The sequence below is a fragment of the Bidens hawaiensis genome, unplaced genomic scaffold (assembly GCF_021521415.1).
Source record: "Bidens hawaiensis isolate Kalapana, Puna unplaced genomic scaffold, B.hawaiensis_p1.1 tig00053073_1, whole genome shotgun sequence".
NCBI lineage: Eukaryota > Viridiplantae > Streptophyta > Magnoliopsida > Asterales > Asteraceae > Bidens > Bidens hawaiensis.
Window position 1 is genome coordinate 25,665 of NW_027499549.1, and position 21,726 is coordinate 47,390.

Below are 21,726 nucleotides of genomic sequence, written 5' to 3' on the forward strand. Positions count from 1 at the left end.
CTCACGTGAGGGCATTTAACTGAGTTTTTCTAACCCAGTTAGCGTAAAGGACATAACGTGTAGAAAAAAAAGTTTAAAGTACACCGCCTGCAAGGAAACTTAGAAAAGGACACGAACCGTAATTTGGCTTTTTTTAAAGGACAAAATTTGTAATTCTGTCTTAAAAAATGTGAATTAATTTGTAGTTTTTGGAAGTGGTACAATGAAAATGACATTGATGGAGAATATGGGACAATGAAAGTGGGCCCATTGATGGGCTCTCACTGATTGGACAGGTAACAACTTAGGATGTAGATGAAGATAAGAATACAATTCGTCCAGAATACTTGTCATTTTTCATTTGTTTATGGCTTAAATTATTAGATACTCAAGTTTTAAAATGACAATGTTTTAAGTAATCATAACGTAGTAGTTATTTTTTTTATTCTAATATTTGTGTTTTTTAAGGTTAAACTAGTTGATATGACTAGGATGGCAATTCTTGCATCATTTTAACATCAATATAATCAGGTTTTGGATTATTGTTCATGGGTTGTATTTAATCCGTTTAATCAAAAAAGCATGTTTTGGTTGATTTGTTTAACTTGTTTGGCATGTAAATCTGATTTAACCCTTCCAACCCAATTAAAACATGTGAACCCATTTGCTACCATCCAACCCGTTGACTCGCTTAGATTAGTGGCTTGTAATTAAAGGCTTATAGCATATCAGTATCAGGTGTGTAAAGGTGTCCATCCCCAAATAGTTGAGGTAACTAGTCACAAGGTGTCATTGTGATCTATAGCAGGTTTAGAGGGAGCGTAAGTCGACCGTTTTTGTCGTCTCTTTTTTTTTCGGAAAAAAAAAGATAACTAGGTTGCACATACCGTATTTGGTTTGCATGATTTTAAGATTGTCTAAATTATGTAATGTATTTCAAGCGTGGCGGGCTAATGAGTTTCAGGATATAAGTTGAAACTCATCAGCTCACCACGATTGTCATCCAGGATATAAGTTCAGGGATGTCAATAAGATATGGGACATGTTTTGGTAATCCCTGTCTCAATCTAACTATAAAATAGGTCCCTTAAGTGTCGACACCCATCATTCACAACCCATTGAATTCGTGGGTATACTAGTTTATAGATATATTATTTCTTGGGATGCTCATTACTTTAAACCTGGTCATAAACTCATTTTAAAAACCGGTTTACGATATAAAATATACAACTACAGTTCTAGCAACAATTTTGAAGTTTACAACAAATTCAACGCACTTTATTATATATCTTAAGACTGTATAATACGTTAATATATTCATTTTAGATGAGGGTAAACGAGTTCGATAATCAGGTTAGTATCATATGAGAGCATCCACAATGTGGCTTATGTGGCCATATCCGTGATCCACAATTTTTATAGTGCTGGGTGTTTTTGAAGAATGTTCGGAATTTGATGTGAAAGTTTGTAGTGGTTGGTGCTCCGGATGCTCTAATGCCATATTCGTCCTAAACTCACATTTCTTTTTAAAGCTAATCCTATATTTAGCCGCATAACTTGAATTAATGTCCATCCTAAATATCTCGGGGGCCTGGGTTTTCCTTTGGATCTGGGTTCATTTTGCCATATCCGGGATGCAATGTATCCGTACACTGCCAAAATCATTTAAAAACGTTATATTAAGATCACACGACTTAATATCAAAACACAATTATAGACTACTTGAGAAGAAAGGTTGTTTCATTTATGCCAAATTTAACAAAAAGTCATTGCTAAATATCTCATAGTGACCCAGGGGAGGGATATTTTGAGAACCATGATGAGTTTTAATAACTTAAGAACTTCAATTCTAGGCCACACATTTAATTAAATGGATTGGAATATGTGGTTGAGATTAAATTGGGCAAAAAAGTCAAAATAGAAGAGAGAATAAATATGTAAGTGGTTACACTAACTTTTACGTCCGTTACACATGTGTAAAAAGTCGACTCGGTGCGTAAAAAATTGTGTAATTTTTTTACATGTATGTAACTTACATATATTACGCATGTGTAAAAAAATTCGAAAAAAAAATCGTTACACTGAGTTCTTTCGAGTTCTTAAAACTCAAAAGGGTTCTTAAATCTCCCCAAGTGACCCAAATATCTTGAGATGTTGATATCATGTACCAGTTGAGTAAGTTGGGATATGATGCACAAATGTTATGTTATCATTTCCTTGTAACGTTTTCTTATACAAGTTTTAAACAAGTTTTAAACAAGTGGACTTTTGTCGACGTTTATTAATCGGATAATTTTGGTTTAAATCCATGGATTCACCCAAGTTGGAACATTAAAATGACAAGATGAATGATAGTTACTGAAAGATCATTTCAACGGAACTTCACTTGTTTTTGAAGCATTTGAAATGAAGATACACATATACATTATATACATACTTGTAACTCATGATTTCCTTTGCCTTTATGCATGCAAGTTATCCATTTCTGTATTCTTGCAATGATTTCTTCCCTAATTTGATATACACACCAGAAAACGGTGTTGTTGTGTTTATTTATTACATGTATACCAATTTTACGACATTCATTTAAGGAGTCTTTAATCCAAATTTCTATTTTCAGCATAGTTCTTGGTCCCTTCATCTACCCAACAATCAAGTGACTCTCAAGTAGCTCAAAGGTAGGGCTTGGTACTACTTTGCCTCCTGTTCTTATGATTTTATGCCATGTTCTTTTTCAATATCATTCTTTAAAGTTGAACTTTCAACTTTTTTATTGAAAATTTGCTGAAGGGCAATTACACATCTTTGACATTTTAAACAATTGTGAAGATTGGCCGTGATTTGGAGTTGTATATAGGGATGGTGATGATGATGATGGTGATCTTAGTTTTTTTAAAAGCTATCAAAATCATAGTTTTTTTTAAAAAAAGATATTGTGATCTCCTTTCCTACCAAATCTAGGCTTTTTTTTAATTATGAACACATGACTCTTAGCGGTTCAGAACCGGAACCGAACCACGTTTGGAACAAAATCTGAAACCCGAGAACCGACCCTACAATCCATTTCGGTTTTGATGGTTCCAAACTGTATTTTGCTCGCCCCTTAGTGTAATGTATTAGTTTAAGGTTGTGACAGGTCTTACTGTTAGGTCATGGGTTGCGGACTTCAACATCACAATAAAGCTACGGTTTTAATTTGTAATAGTGGTCCCTTGCTTCTTTAAGGACATTGGGATCTAAATGCTATGAAGGAAACCTTAAATGGCATTAGTCCAACTAATATCAGCTATATATTTTTTGTGCTTTTGAAACTTTTATTTATAAATTTATAACTTGTATTGTTTAGGCGTAAACATTACAACTTATACTTTGATAAAATTAAAAAGTTTAATTTGATTTCAAGAAAAATTTGCTTTCAAGAAAAAACTGTCGAATTGGTAAGTAATGTTACACACCAATCAAAAACGGTGGAACATATCGGGGCGCGACATGATTGTTTTAATGCACACGACACTATTAAAGTGACAATATTTAAACAACTCATTCATTACAAATAAAAACAAAGTATAAGAAAATAAATAGTTCATTTCACTAATAACTTAACAGTCCAATATAAAAATAACATCTTCAAATCTTCAATCAATCAATAATCAAACCTTTAACATTGCATAAAATATATTTTGTCATCACGTATGTTGGTGAGCAATTTCATGATTTTGTGTGTGTGTGTGTGTGTATGAGGCAAAAACCCACAACTCTTATGTGAAACCGTATAAATAACGACAATTATGGTATATAAATCATAAATAAATGAAGCTCCTTTCTAATAGGTAAAACTTCCAAATTACAAGGAGGAGCGTATGAACATAGTGAGGATGACGCCAACCAACAAAAGCAATAAACATTTAGCATAAACTAGAGTTTACGGTTTGAGGATCCAAGTCTTAAATCATATGAGACATATAACACACAATGGGGCAATTATTCTAAGTAACACATAAACTAGAGTTTATGGTTCGAGGATCCAAGTCTTATATCATTTTTGTTTAAGTAAATATGCAAGCTACCCCCAAAATATAAAAGAGAAAAAACGGGGATAAAATTACTCACTTAGACAAAGTGACTTTGATGAAGAAAAACTTAGAATAAAATCTTCAAGAAAGCGAGCCAAACGGTTTAACGTGTGTGTCCTAGATTGAAAGACGTTGAGTTAATATTGAGTTTTGAAGATGGTTTATAAATGGTAAAATAGTTCATAAAAACAAGGCCTGGGTTTTCGGAAATTTAAGTCACAATTTACAAAATGCGGTTAGATAAAGTAAGGATAAAATAAAATGAGTTTTACATGAAACCGAGTCTTTGATTTTTAGTATTACCACCTTTAGCTAAGTTTTACATAGGGGAGTTGGTTTAGCGCAAGTGTGCACGATCCCACTAATGTAAGCATCACGATCCGACTTTTAAAGATTTATTCAGATTAGTCGGTTCGGGACTTGATAAAGTACCAAATCCAAATCCAACATACCAAATGTTTAAATATATGAACGACTTCAATAAAATCAGTAGCTTAAACAAGTTTAAGAATTTTATTAATCAAAGTCCCAAACTTGGGTTTAAGCAATTGTAAATCGACCCGATCTTTGTATAAAACCAAGTTTGATTCTGACCTACCATAATCTTAGAATATAAATAATATAAAGTGAAACATTTAAAAAGGTTAGGAAAGATTTTTGGTAGTTTTGAACGGTGACTAGCTCGTTAAGACGAGTAGTTCGGCTTTTGCTAGGTTTTTACCCGAAACTTGGTTTAAACCAAGATTTGTTCCAGAACTTCCCAAATCATAAGTAATACGAGTAATAGAAAGTAAAACATAACAAAAAAGATAGGTTGAACTTTTGGTGGTCTGAACATTGACTAACTCGTTAAGATGAATGTTCGGTTTTACTTGATTTTTACCCGAAACTTAGGTTCAAGACAATATTTTTTTTACACTTCCAATCAACCATATAAGAACTAATATATAAAGAAAAACTCAAATCTAAAGTGTTTCATACAATATGTTTTCTCAAAAGTTAAATAAAGTGTTTAAACGAGTGTTTAGGTTTGGTTCGGTCCTTGACTCGGTAGGAGACCGAGTATGGTTACCACATGTCCAATACCATAGAACTAAAATAAGGTAAAATTTCCAGATTTAAACTCAAATAAGAAAGTTAAGCGAGTAAACTTCCCGAAAACGACCAAAAGGGCCTAGAATGCATAAATATGTGTTTGAAGGTCCAAAAAACTTCAATAAAGATTAAAAAATAGTTTTCTTAACATAAAACAACTTAAAAAAACTGAAAATATGAAAAACATATACCCGAAATGGATTGAAATACAAGATTCTGTTCTGTTGACTTCTAAAGTCAAACTTAAGCAAAACTAGCTAGAACAACTTGCAAGATCAAATAATTTGGGAGAAGAAGGTGAAGATTAGTAGGTGAAATGATTGAGATTGAGTGGGTATTTATGGGGGAGGGTTAGGGTTTGAGGAAATTGATAATGCATTTGTCCGGTGGATAAACCGGTACACTTTGATGCTTTTGTTTAAATAATTTTTTATTTATAAATTATGGCCAGAGATAAAACATGTTTGGAGAGTTCTAGAATAATTATGGGTTGAGTTTTGGTTGGTTTGAATGGTTAAAACACGAGTTCGAGTCTTAAACGATCGAAAACGGACCAAAAAAACAATTCTAGTGACCTGATGGGTGGGCCGAGATACATGTAGGACTAAGGCCAACCCTACACGTGGTGCGGGAAGGGGGTTTTCGGCCAAACTTTGATTTTTGGCAGTTTTAGTCCATATAGTTCGTTTTCAGTCGTTTTGAGCATAAAATAAGCATTTTGAACATAGCTAAAGTCTTCGGAACGAGATGACAAGTATGAAACATGATTACAATATAAAATTCATTATTTTATTAATATCCAAAGATCCAAAAACCAAAACGGGTTGGGGTTACAATACAAAAACAAATACAAAATGAACCAAAAATGACAAACGTCACATGTAACAACCATGTATTTAGAGTGTCACCATCTGCATGGCACACCACTACTCACGCTTGTACCAGAGATAAAACATGTTTGGAGAGTTCTAGAATAATTATGGGTTGAGTCTTGGTTGGTTTGAATAGTTAAAACACGAGTTCAAACCTTAAACGATCGAAAACGAACCAAAAAAATAATTCTAGTGACCTGATGGGTGGGTCGAGATACGCGTAGGACTAAGGCCAACCCTACGCACGGTGCGGGAGGGGTTTTTTTGGCCAAACTTTGATTTTTGGCCGTTTTAATCCATGTTTTCAGTCGTTTTGAGCATAAAATAAGCGTTTTGAACACGTTAAAGTCTTCGGAACGAGACGACAAGTATGAAACATGATTACAGCATAAAATTCCTTATTTTATTAATATCCAAAGATCCAAAAACCAAAACGGATTAGGGTTACAATACAAAAACAAATATAAAATGAACCGAAAATGACAAACGTCACATGCAACAACCATGTATTTAAAGTGTCACCGTCTACCTAGCACACCACTACTCACGCTTGTACGTCATGTAAATAAATTAGTTTTTTGGTGGGGTAACACCACAAACTATATATATAGCTCTACGCATGTATTTCTTTCATAATAAAATGAACTCACGTGTTGGTTATATTAATATAAGTTGATTTGGTTGCATTTATTAAAATCAATATCCATTTAAATTAAAACAATTCATTTCTTATACCGGGAAAGTGAATATGATGTGGTTAGTCGTTTAAGCTTAGACGTAAAACCCATCAAAACTACGTAGTGTATTATTTGTCGGTTATATGATTTTCTTAAACTTTGATTTAGTATTTGTTATAGTAGTTGGCATTTACAATGACCGAAACTTTTTCATATTTAAAACAATCCCATTGTCACAAGTTTTATATCTGTGTTTCGACGTTTTGATATTGTGCCTTTAAAACATTTTTTTTGCTTACTAATTTATGTTTAAAAATTTGTGTTGGTGCAGCCAATACTAACCGAATTTGTGTTGGTTCGTAGCTATAACGTGCTTATTTTTTTTCTTTTTGCATGTGATAATTTGTTGTATTTTGGCATTGACGGATTTGTTTCTTTTATTTAGTTCCAATGTCGTAACCCGATACAAACTGAATTTGCATCGACTCGCAGCACGTTCGTAGTTTAACGTTTTAATGTATGTTTTTTCGTTCGGTTTATGGTCCCATCGCAAAGCACGGCCCCTAAATCCTAGTTGATTATTATATAGTATGAAAGAGAAATTTTGTGACATAATAGCGTGATTGGACAACATAGCCTTTTGTCAGTGGTGAAGTTATTATTTTTTTTTTGTAGTTTTAATAAATTTGATAATTAAGCAGTTATTTGTGTTAACTTATAGCAGCAACGCCTGGAAACAACTACAATCAGCTTTTACTGACTCCCTGCCGCAACATTCCGGTTTTACCAACACTAGATTTTACTGACCCTTTTGTTTTGGTTTTGATACCATCAAGAACGTAATCAAAGCCGACCAAGTTTGCGTCAACTCACTACCGTGATGCCCTAGACCAATAACGCTCGAGTTTTACCAGCTCATTGTCGCGATGCCCTGGACCAATAACGCCCGAGTTTTACCAACTCACTGTCGCGATGCACAGGACCAATAACGCTCGAGTCATACCAACTCACTGCCGCAACGCTCCGCGACAACACTCTGGTTTTGCTCGAGTTTTAGCGACCGACGCCACCCAATTGCCCCCCCTCAAGTTATATATATATATAGGGGGTGGAGTTATAATAAGAAGTGAGATGTGTCTAAGAAGTTTAGGAAGGAATTTGGTTCGTCGGATGGAGTAATCTAGTGGCTGAGATTCGAGGTGTGTTATTTCAACGGTGTGTTTAATTTTAATTTTGTAATGTAAGTGTGTCAGGGGTACTAAAGTCTTTTCAGGGAGGCCATGCATGCAAACCGTCAACTAGTTTTGTTTTAGAAACTCCTATTTTTATGCTTATGATTTGATTGTAGGTAGCAACTAGTTCTCTCTCTAATATCTTCTAAAAATTTTCAATTATATTATGACGGGAATTAACAGAGTCAATTGTTTCCTAATTTTGCACCGCAGACTACGACAATGGATCCCAAATCACCAATTAAGGTCACCACCGGTTCTAGTAAAGTTCAAGGTCAGTGTGTTAGTAAGATTATTGAATGTGTTTTCGTTCGTGGTAAAATTCCTAAATTCTAGGTTTTTATTGCTTGCGATTTGTGTTGGTGTGTTGTAGTTCTCTGTTATGATAGTGTGTTATGTGTTTAGTGTGTCGTTGGTGTGTTTATTTTTGTTGTTTAGGATTTCGATGTCGATTAGTGTGTTTGTTATTACTCTGTTCAGAATGTGTTTGTAGGTGTGTTTAGTTTTTGGTGAGGATTTCGATTTCCATGTGTTAAACCTCTGTTCAGAATGTGTATTGTGTTAACGATTTGGGTTGGTGTGTTTAGGTTGGTGACTGTTTCGATTTCGGATAGTGTGTTTATGTTGGTGACGATTTTGATTTTGGGTTGTTGTGTTGGTTAGTTTGTCTGGGTGTGTTTTTTTGTGGTAAAGAAAGATGATGTATTTCCGGAAAGTGTGTTTAAGTTGTTTGATATTACGTATGGTAGTTAGTTGATGCTCATTTTTGTGGTTGCTATATGGATTTAATTGTAGTTTTTTAGTTTGGATATGATGTGTTAATGATATGTTTCGTTTGGGTTAATGAAAGGTTGATTTGTTTGTGGTTAATGCTCTGTTTATCCTAGTTTAGATATGTTATGTTTGTGTTAATAATATGTTTGTTAGTTACTTAGTTACGGATAATTGTTTGGGATAATGTAAACGCTGATGTATTTGTGGTTGTTGTCTCAGTTCGAAGAAGCCTGAGATTGGGAAAAAACACAAGTGCGGGAGTTTCGGTGCCAAACAAAGAAGTTAACAACGGTATGAAAATAAAAGTTAACACTTTGGAAGTTATGGTAGATGTGTAGTGACTGATTAATGTTTTGTTGTAGATAAAGAAGTTGGTTCGAAAACGAAGATAAGTGGATCAGGATGTTCGGTGAAACGGCACGTACCTGTCATCAATCCTTTTTTATAAAGGTAAGTGGTTTTGTTTAGTTTATTGTAATACCATGTTAGAAGTTTGGAGATTGATTTAGTGTTTTTAAAATACGATATTAGCAGGCTCAAGAAGTGATTCGGATGATGATTTTGCAAATCCACCTATGAAGTTGTGTCAAAAAGTAAAGGAAAATTGGACATAAATAGAGTCTTTCACAACTATACTGGGGAAAGGATGAGACCAAGGGTTAAGGCAAGCTTGTTCCATGAATACATTAACAAGTTGTCAATTGAACAAAGGAAAAAGGTAATGCAAATGGGTTTTGGTAGCATTCTAGATATAAGTGTAGCAAACATACCAACGGGGTTGGGTTACTGGCTAGTTCAAAACTACAACTCCGACAGTAGTGTGGTAAATTTGAGAGATAAAGAGGTGAAAATAACTCCTCAACTAGTGAAACGGTTGTTAGGAATACCTAGGGGAAATGTCGAGATAGTTGAGACAAATAAGCCAAGGAAGTTAACGTCCGGTCGGCAGATAGGAAAACGGTTGACGTAACACCAATAACTGTAAGTAAGGTAAAGGAAGTAGTCCATGTTGAAAGTCATGACACATCAGGTATTGAATTACATTTACAAGATCAAAGGCCGAGACGACATAGGTTCCTATCAGAAGCGTTTTGCTCGCCTTTTGCTAAACATTCGGTGAATTTGGGAGCTGCAATCTCTAAGGCGGAAAGTAGCACTTATATTTTCACCGCGTACGGGGATCAAAGGTAAGTGTTAACAGTTAGTTATTATTTTATGGTGTTAAGTTATAAATATATTGTTTCGGTGATGAAATTTGTAATTCGATTTTTTGTGTAAATAGGGATGTTCTGTTTAGCACGGACGAAGGTATTTGCGTTAGGCTGTTTTTATGGAGACTTTGCGCCCGGACGTATGGGTGCATGTATCAGTGATGTCTGCATGGGCAAGCATGCTGAATTATGAAGAATCGATACGAGTGAAACACAACTCGGTGCATAGGCTATATTGTTCAGTAGTAATGTTGGTAAGTGACACTACATGTGATATAATTATAATTAGTTGTGTTATATAGTAATTGTTAATTTATGTGACCAGCTACCGGATCATTACGAGAACGACATGTCGACGAGAATCAAATATTTCGCTGAGGCGATGGAGAAAATGCTTTAAGCTCAAAAGTTGAAAAGCATTCAAGGGGTGGAGTTGGTGTTAATACCGATAATATGCATTAAACACTTTTATCTGATGACTTTCAACTTGAAGACGTGCCAGATTTATATGATTGATAACATGGGAACAAGGGAGTCTTTTAAAAGCAGATACCGAGGGTGGCACGTAAAGATGGTATGTTATTCTTATGTTCTTATATAGAAATATTTTTTGTAAAAAAAATTCAGTTGGAATAATTGTTTTTCAGCGAGAGACAATGGCTGAGTATTTGGCTTTAGTAGACCAGTAGGGAGCGTCGAAATTGAAAACCGCAAAGATAACGCAGGTCGATGTACCCTGAGGACGACATACAACTATGTGGATTGCGGGGTGTTTGTGATGAGACACATGGAGACGTTTAAAGGTGGGAATACTAAAGAGTGGGCTGCTGATTGTGGTCTTGCTGAAGAACTTGACAAACGTGGACGGGTGTTAGGTAAACAAAAGGAACAGCTTGAAGTAAGAAGGAAATACGTGGCTAAGATTCTACTTAGCGATGTTAACGTTATGAGAGAAATGTTATTAGAAGATATGTTGGAATATCATCGTTTGTCTGCGACCGAGAAAGAGAATCTGGACAAGACAGCTCCTAAAAGAATCATGGACAGGTTAAATCTCGAATGAGTGAGGAAGGTTATGACTGTTTCTTTTAGTATTTAATGGTTTTTTGACAATTTTTATTATGGCTTGTTTACATATTTGTTGAAGTTGATGATGGTTGTAGTATGTTTCGAATATGGTTTGGTCTGATGATATGGATGGTAAACTGTTTATGTTATGGAATATGGTTTGGTTTGTGTGTGTTGTTGTTATAGGTTTTAATGTTATGGATGGTAGACTGTTTATGTTATGGAATATGGTTTGGTTTGTGTTGGTTTGTGTGTGTTGATGTTGTGTGTGTTTATGTTATACAGTAGAAACTCTATAAAATAATACACTTTGGACCACCAAAATTTATTAATTAAAAGAGTTATTAATTAATCGATAAATTATTAATTGTTAATTTATATATTAATTAATATTTTATTAATTTATAGTAGAATACTTAGTTTACAAACACCTTTCAAGCTTCCACTTAATTATTGTATACAATGCATGTATATCAAATGAACGGCCCAATTTGAAAGAAACCTTCAATCTCTCACCTTATTATGCTTCTTGTGTTCAATGTATCACTTTATGGACATTAAAAATATTTTCTATATAAATACAAGATCAAAATAGGTTAACACAAACAAATCATACACACAACATGGCTTCCCATCTTAAAGGTGTGAAAAAAACAACAATGACAGACGAGATTCGAAGAGCATTATGCAAGCACAACAAGGATAATCCAAGTCTCACTCAAAAGCAATTGCAAGAATGGGTTCATAGTAACTATGGTTTGCAGGTGAGTCAAGCGACAATATTGAATACAGTTAAGCGGTCTTTAGTGTATCTCTCACTTGCTCCCGAAAGAGGCGATGTTAAGCGACACAAACCTGCAAAATTTCCTGACCTAGAAAAATCTCTCTATGAATGGATTCTTCAATATCAAGAACATGTGAATATGACAGGTGAACTAATCATCGAGAAGGCGAAAAAGTTCATGAAAGATATGTATCTAGTGGATACTCCAGACTTTACTTTTTCTATTGGTTGGCTTGGAAAGTTCAAAGCAAGATATGGAATTAAAAATTTTCGGCGTTTTGGAGAGAGTGGATCTGTTGAAATGGAGGATATGGAGGACAAATTAAAATCCATAAGAGACAAAGTTGATCAGTTTGAAATGAAAGACATCTTTAATATGGATGAAACAGGTTTGTTTTTTTATTATTTTATTTTATATTTGTACTTTAGTGATGTAATTATTTACATGTTTTGATCTTAAACAGGTTTGTTTTTTAGACTTCAACTGGATCATTCCCTTGCAACAATGCAGCTTGAAGGGAAAAAACAAGACAAGGAAAGACTAACTGTTGCTATTTGCTGTAATGAGGACGGTTCGGAAAAACTTCCTTTATGGATTATTGGGAAATATGCTAAACCAAGGTGCTTCAAGAATGTAAACTTGAACAGTCTGAATTGTGAGTATCGTGCTAACAAACGAGCTTGGATGACTGGTGTGTTATTTGAAGAATATGTTCGCCAACTTGATAAAAAAATGGTTGGAAGAAAAATTCTCTTGATTGTAGATAATTGCCCTGCTCATCCAAAAATTATTGAAGGATTACGAAATGTTGAATTATTTTTTTTCCACCAAACACAACTTCAAAAATTCAACCTTGTGACGCGGGGATCATACGAGCTTTTAAGATGCATTATCGTTGTCGATTTTATAGAAGTCTTTTGGAGGATTATGAATTAGGGGTTCCAAATCCAGCAAAAATAAATGTATTAGATGCAATGAATCTTGCAATTTCAGCATGGACTATGGATGTTCGTGCCACTACAATTGCGAACTGCTTTCGTCATTGTAAACTTCTATCAACAGATAACATGACTTTTGAGAACTCAGATGAAGGTGGTGAAAGCACTCAAGAACTCCAGAATTTGATCAAAGAGTTGGGTTATCGCAATGCAATGGATGTCGAAGATGTTCTGACTCACCCAGAAGAAAATGTAGTTGCACAGTTGTTGACTGATGAAGAAATTATTGAAAGCGTTATTGGAATTAATAAAGATGATATCGATGAAGAAGATGATAAAAGTTCTACAATGGAGCCCCCTTCGCGAAACGAAGCTATTAAAGCGGCAATCACATTGAACAATTTCTTGTTGAGCTATGAGAAAACAACACCAGAAGTTCTTACCATGCTAAAGAAAATTAGAGACGAGATTCAAGGGGAAATTGATTTCAACAAAAAACAAAAGACAATTGAGTCATTTTTCAAGAAACCTTCATAAATCATTCATGTAATACGCTATATATAAGGAATTATTAATTTATATTTTATATCGTGTCTAAAGAAATTATCAAAAATGTATTATCTTATAATTTTAGCTAATTATTAATTTAGCACCCTATCCCCGAGTCGGGACCGGCAAAAAATATTATCTTAGAGAGTTTATTAAATAATCGAGTATTAATTTATCGAGTTTCTACTGTAGATGTTTAGTTGGCTGTATGAAAATATTTTGGGTATTTGTGTTGTTTAAAACACATCTAGTTTTTAACCTTTAGTGTCATGTGTTTTGTAATTATACTCAAGTAATGCATCAATGTATTATAAATTAGATGATGTAAAAAACCCATCAGTTTAATAAAATTAATTATGCTGTTTATTTGAGTACACGCCATTAAGTGGGTAAACAAAGTCAACATCTTTGGAAATTATTGGACACCGTTTAGTAAATTTTGAAAACCATTTGATCAAGTCTAAATGAACTATATAGATTCATCATCCATCAGGTGTTGATAACTAAAAGGCAGCAAAAAACGATTCATAATCCATAAGGTGTGGTTACCAAAAAAACATCGCTTGGTAGTGAACATCAAACCTTAAAAACACAAGAAATAAGTTGTCGATGTTTGTAATAAGCAAATCAAAAACCCATCAACAAACAAGAATAAAGTCTTAAGTTTAAATAAGATTAAAGTTGAAATTTAAAAACACATTTAAAAGAAAATTAATCTAAAGTATTATAACATCTTAACATTACATAAATTTAAAAACACATTAAATGAAACACAAACGCAATTACGTTAGATTGAGATGAAGCACATACGCACATACTTTATATTACTTACAATTACACAAAAAAATATAACAGATGAGAACAAATGAATTTTTAAAAAACACACTGATGAAACACATACGCACATACTTTAAAACTCTACGCAAGCTCAACCGAAGTGTTATTATTTAAAACACATTAACTGAAACACATACGCACATACTTTATATTACTTAAAATTACACAAAAAAAATATAACATATGAGAACAAATGAATTTTTAAAAAACACACAGATGAACAACGTGGTAATGGATGATACAAAAACCTTCTTTACACCATTAATGGCGGCTATAACAAGATGTAGATTTAATGATTGGGATGCCTAAATAGGGTATAAAAAGAAGAATAAATATGCTGATTATATAGCAACATGAAAAAATTATATAACAAGTCTACCTAATTCATCAACATCCTTGAAATTACTCATGTTTGAGTGTTGAAGATAAAGAATGATGTAGATGATAGACGTATGATTGTTGTAGATGATCGGTGATTTTATGATGAGAAAAAAAGGATCATAGACGTATGATTTTGTTAACGATTTTAAAAAAATATTATGCCTAAAATAATTTAGAAATTGTAACTGATTAACATTAATATATAGAAATTAACATAATTAAAAAGAGTTGGTTGATTATAATCTTGCACTTGACTGGATATTTTGATCTAACGGTCTAAAACCCTTCTTACACTTCCTAGGATAAAACAACTTCTTATTTTAACCTTCCTATATATATAGGGTTAGGTTATAATAAAAACCCACTTGAGTTGAGAAAACTCTAGAAATTCATTCTCAACTATATGTTTTTAATTAAAGATTAAATCTTGTTGAGCACAATTAAAGTTAATAAAAAAATGTAAAAGTTTATTTGCATTTTCTCTCTCCTGAAAACATATATAAAAATTATTAAAAAAATGTAAAAAAAATAGCAAAACATTTTTTTTATGTTTTTGATGTTTTGTATTAAATGTAACAACATATATTACATGTAACAAAAAAAAAACGATGTTACATAGGGTTTTCACGGGTTTTCTCAACTCAAGAGGGTTTTCAAACTATACTTCTCCTATATATATATATAAGGGAGGGTTATCCTAAAAATAAGTAGTTTCCTAGGAAGAGTAGGAATAAATCATAACCATTGGATCATGTTAATCAATGGTTGAGATTTAAGATTACCAAAAACCGACATAGTTTCCTAGAATTATTCTTTTACCATAGGTTTTAATGCCAAATGTCAAAAATCTATTGGTTCTTACCATTCATAGGAAACTCTTTATTCGTATTTGAACCCTTTTCTATATATATATATATATAGGGGAGGGATATTTTGAGAACCATGGTGAGTTTTAAGAACTTAAGAACTTCAATTCTAGGCCACACATTTAATTAAATGGATTAGAATATGTGGTTGAGATTAAATCTGGCAAAAAAAGTCAAAGTAGGAGAGAGAATAAATATGTAAGTGGTTACACTAACTTTTATGTCCGTTACACATGTGTAAAAAGTCGACTCGATGCGTAACCAAAATCAGTTTTAGTTCGGTTTGTATATATATATATATATATATGTTTGGATTTAGTTCAGGTACAACAACATATATAACCAAAATCGGCCAAATTCGCGTCGACTTACCACATTAACGCTTGGGTTTTACCAAGCGATTTGGGCGATTTTGAGCTTGAACACCGCCCCAGGCGATTTTAGAAGGGGGAGGGTATAGATTTGTCACTGGGTTTGGGTTGAAAATAATAATGTAATAATAAGACCGTTGGTAACGATCAAAACAAAATAATAATGTATTTACCATCTTCTTCTCCAAAAAACACCTACTTCATCTCCACATTTCCAATCTTCCAGACAAAAATGCCACACCTCTTCTCAAGAAATACCAATGAAAATGAATTATAGAAACAACCAGAACTATCCGTGGCTTGGTTTTGGGTAATACGCTCCTCCGCGCAACCAACAAACCATAACACCTGAAACCAACCAAACCTAAAATATCCATTTTCTTTTATTTTCTCGACCCGAACACCCAACAAAATATAAACTTTCAATTCGCTTCAAACAGTCACATCCCAACCTACAACGAAAATGAAGGAACGCGAACTATTAGTTCACAGCTCGAAAGACACTATAATACAATGTTTATTATGACAATATCTAAACTACTTTATTAATTTCAAATCAAGTACACAAGTCTCAATTAATTACAAATAAAACAAAAACAAATAATTTAATAACAACTTGTATTTTTATTTATAACCTAGAGCCCAATCTATGTGATCTCAACCTTCACATGAGCTTGGGTCGTCACTTCAAAGGATTCCAAAGCTTGTAAGTTATTGATATTAAGTATTTGTTTAAAATTAAGTATTTAAAGTTAATCTTAATTGTAAAAAATAATTTTAATTTTAGCAAACTATTAATCCATCGGAATATTTTGAAGGAAATATTTGAAGCTTGGGTCGAGATCTCGGGCAAACAAGATGATTATCGGGGTGAATAAGGGGTTCAAGCCCATTGGAAGGTTATAAACGTCGCTTGCCAAAATTATAGTGGGATATACAACCGAGTGAAGCAAACCGGTTGGGGTAGCGGCAAAAACGACGCCGACATCCAAGCTCGAGCAAGGCAACGACAAGGGCAAGGGAAGACATTTAAGTATTTAAATTCTTGGCAGAGACTTCGGGAATGCCCGAAATGGAAAATGGAAAGGGGAACCCACCATTCCGGTCACTAGACGATCCGACACATCATCCCAAGCTTCAAAGTGGTCAAAGACCTCGTCTTCGACAAATCCATGTACACCTACAACACCCTCTGATGCTCATAACTTCCACGTCGTTGACGAAGACGAAGTTAATTTAGGGGACGGCGACGAACAAGAGTTTCCCTGACCCCATGGGAGAGGAAGTAACAAGGGAAAAGGGGGGGGGGGTTCGTCATTAACACGAGCCGATAAGGGGACCCAGGAAGAATTGGAACGACTAAATGATACGTTCGGTCGTTTCGAAACCCAAAACATGGACCGTTTCGCTACCCTCCGTGGTAGCACCGACGCCAATGAATGGTTTGTCGATGCATATGGATTGCGGAAAATGCAACGAGACATCGATTACCTCCTCTCAAAGGGGCATATCGAAGCACCCGAAGATTTGGATGTAAAAAGATTACGAAAGATACGGGAAGTGTATGACCTAGGAAATTAGTTTTTAGTTTTAGTGTTTTTTTGGTTATGTATTTTTTTAATATATTCTTTTTAATTTTAATGTATTTTTTTATTTAATTTAATGAGCTTTTATTTGTTTAATTTAATTATAAAAACAAAATAAATAAAAAAAAGATGATGTGACAATGTGACAGGGTTGCAAACCACTACACCCGTAAAATGAAAATAGCCCATCTACTGATGTGACGCCATGCATTGAAAATCCCCCCCTCCCCCCCAAATTTGTTGCCCTCTACTACACATAGCCTTATAAAAATTGAGAAGTTTGGTGCCGCGAAACCTCCATTAGGCCAATTGGCGCCACCATATTGATCTATTGCTTGTTCGTTATTATTATTATTATTATTATTATTATTTACTTTTGGTACTGTAATGAAAATTGGCCGAACGCTAATTTTGTTTATGTTTTTTTTTTAGTTCGGCATTGTAATGAGCGTGACGGAAACCGGCCGAATTCGCGTAGACTTATCACATTTTGTTTTAATTCTAGTACCGCAATGAACGTGATGAAAGCCGATCGCATGCCAATTTTGTTTTTGTTTTAGTTTTTTTACTGAAACGAACATGACGGAAAGCGACTAAATTTGCGTAGATACGCCGCCTTAACACCCAAGATCGCAACGCTCGGGTCCACCCACGCTCAAGTTTCACCGATCGATGCTACCCCATTGGTCAACCCTAATTTTGATTTGTTTTGTTTTGTTTTTGGTTTTTAGTTCTAGTTACATAACGCACGTAATCGAAACAACCGAATTCGCGTCGACTTACCACATCAACATCTGAAACTGACAACACTTGGGCTTATCACCGCTCAGGTTTTACTAACCTGTTACCACGGGTAAAATACTAGTTGTAAATAATTACACCAAGCGACAAGCAACAAATTGAAAAATTAGCTACGAACTGTATATAGTACGCATTCGACTATCCCTATACTTTTGCCTCAAATCTGTAACTGAAGCATAATTTTAATCTTTTATCGTTACTTAAATAGTTGTTTAAATAATCTTATAGCCTTCTATAGGATCCATAGATTCGATTAAAAACTATACAAATGTCACTGACAGACTCATAACTCTTAAATAAAATAAACATGCATTGTGTTTAAATGTTTAATCAACAATTGATCCAAAATTGTGTTACAATCAACTCTGGTAAGGGTGGCATTTGTTAGTTTTCACAAAACATGCATCATGTCCACTCAAATCATCACATTTATTAGCGAATCAAGTGGCATGTCAAACCCCATGTTTACAATGTCTCCTTGTTTGGCAAGGAATAGTGACAACTCTTTCCGCATAAAGTGCATACCACAACCCATTGCTCTTGAAAATCCTAACCACAAAGAAAAAGTTTTATGTCTATTTAGGATTATTTAAATCATAGCCACTCATTAGAGCAAAATTTATGTTCAAGATGTGTATGATTCTTTCTCATCTTTATAATAATACTTAAATGACAAATTCATGACCTAATATGGTGGGTTTCTCATTTATGTTAGTTTTTCAATGTTTCTTGATCCTAAATGTTTGTCCTTATACGTAACCGATATTACGACCCAAAGGCCTAACATATGTTAGTTATATGGTGGTTGTCAAGGACCTTTTATTTAGGAAATTTTCATTATGAGATATGTAACTATTGACTAGTACTCATGACATCGCATAATAGTTATATGTTACTTTTAGAGAGGTTTATTTTTCAAACACTTGACTTTGGTGCGGTCTTAATCAGGAAAAGATCGGTTATTCTTGAAAAGAAGCAACAAGAGTACCTATCAGTATCGTTTACTAAAAGTAAATGGTGTTGAGTAGACAATACAATTTATCAAGATGAAAGTAACAAAATATTACATTATACCTATCCAACTTTTGGTAAGTCATAATGTTCTATCCATCATTTTCCAATTCAATATACTAATATAGTGTGACATCTTAAGCAAATAGCGCATTTAAGGATGAAAAAAAAAAGAAAACACGAAAATCGAACCAAACGGAATACCCAAAACGTATTACATGAGTATTTGGGTATGACACTATAACAAGTTTGCTTTACTAATTATAAAATCCAATGTTTAGCAAATAAGGTTTTTATAAATGAGCCATTTCATCAGTCGTATATGCTAGTGATACGTAGCAGATACGAACCCATGTAAACACAATTGAACGCTTTGTTGGTCCCTTGCAAGACTACTACTACTACGTTCCCTACCAATCCCCTTAATTATGCACGGTGGTATCTTACAGTACAAAATCCCCATGTAATTATAAGAGTTAACAAATTAATTTCATTAGTTACTTATTAACCAATAATTTTTTTTAACAAATAACACATGCCATGTTTTTAGAATGGAATTTTACTTGGCTTCTTTATATGATTTTTAAAACTTATAACTTACAATATTTCTTTCTTATAATAACTACATTTTTATCCAGACCTTTTGAGAAAGTTTGTATTACTTTTATCAAATATAATAAATTTTACCACATGGCAACCCATTCTTCATTCTTAGTTACCTATATACAACTACTAGGTTAAATACCCGTGTATACACAGGTTGGGTAAACTGTATTAACAAAATATCAAAACAATATGAAATACTTATACCGATTTGATATTAGACGAATGAATATGAATATGTATTACAACGTTGAATACAATAAAATTTTCATAAAATAAAAAAAGAAAAAGAAAATTAGATGGTAAGTTTTCATAAAACCTCTAAAAATTTCTTCATATCCAACATTTGTAGTTACCCTCTTCATTGAATATTAGAAGATTGATCCCGTCTCTAATTTTAATCTAAAAGGTGCAACATAAATCTCTAAAAACTTTTCTTGTATATATGCTTAAAATTTATTTAATTAACTTTTATTACTAATAACACATGATTGTTACTAAAAACATAAATCATTTAGTACTAATATTAATTTGATATATGAATTTATATTTTTAAGAACACTCTTTAAAAAAAAGATTGATACAATTCATACAAATTCTTAAATAAACAATACACAAAGTTTAAATAAATATATTAAATTATAAAGCAATATAATTAATATTTGCGTTTAACATTCAAATATATATATATATATATATATAAGCAAAATACAAGATACTAAGAGTTTAAAACAATGCTAGTCCATAAAAACTGAAAAAGTATTTTAAAACATAAAAAATATTATCTTAAATATAAAAAGCAGCTTCATTTTTTCAAAGCAACAAAACATCCAAACAACATGAACCCATTATAGGTTTGGGATAGCAGCGACCGTTAGATATTTTGGTTATATTTATATGTATTTTTTCTAAAGGTATTTATCTAGATTTGATGCATATAAGCTTATAACACCACATGGCCGACAATGAAAATTACTGTTGTTAACATTTGTTTTTTTATGTGAAATAAACCAATTTTAATAATAAACATAGGATAGTAAGATCATATAAAAATTAGTTTCTAAGCTTTTGAGTATGTTATTATTATTATTACTATTATTTTTGGAATATAGTAGAAGTTATAATTATAGTCGGAAAGTAAAAGATTTTAAAAATCACGAATGGTTTTCAAAATTAAAGTGTTAGTGTAGTTTATAGTTTAAATTAAAAATAAGATTAAATATAAAATTTAAAGCATTCACTTTTAATCTAAAATTATTAAGATTATTATTTTGTATAAGTCATTAAATTGTAAGAAACAATGGAATATAATGTTAAAATTTTAAAACAACTATTGTAAAAGGATATCATTACGAAACTTGTTAAAATTAAATATTATGGGGAAAACATGTTAAAATTTGGTGCTTTAATGTGATAAAAGCATAACTTATAAAAGGTTTTAAATGATTTATTTTACTAAAATAATTAAGAATTAAAGATAAAAAAATAGGGGTGTCACTTGACAAAATATTAAACCAACTAGGCTATTGACCCGTGTACGACACGGGTGAGAATATAGAAATTGTGAAGTAAACATATCTAATTTTAAAGGACAACATATTTTTAAATACGTTTTTGAAGACGACAACATGATTTATAAATGCAATTCATAATCATGTGGAAAGAAAGCTCCTAAATAAATAAAGTTACAAAAAGTTTAATTACATACTTACAAACATAATTTGAAACATTAATATATAAACTTCATAAACTACTAAATATTTTTAAATTTCTACTCTTTTACATATACACCCATATATTATCATAATGTGACACCACCCTCCAATAGAAAGTAGATAGCGGTCCCCACTGCAAAGCAATACATACAAACAAAAAATGTATTAGTCAAGTTGGGTCATTTTCGGTGATCTATTACAGTTAAAAAGGACATCAAGTTCAGATAAAAATGTTTGATCCACTTTGCTCAAGTTCAATCAACTAACCCAACTCGAAGGCATCATAAGTTCATAACCCACTT

At 32.9% G+C, this 21,726-nt stretch overlaps 1 pseudogene; it reads left to right on the top strand.

Moving 5' to 3' along the window:
- The first annotated feature begins 11,396 nt into the window (after positions 1 to 11,396).
- Positions 11,397 to 13,243, top strand: LOC143599910 (CENP-B homolog protein 2-like; annotated as a pseudogene).
- Positions 13,244 to 21,726: the final 8,483 nt, after the last annotated feature.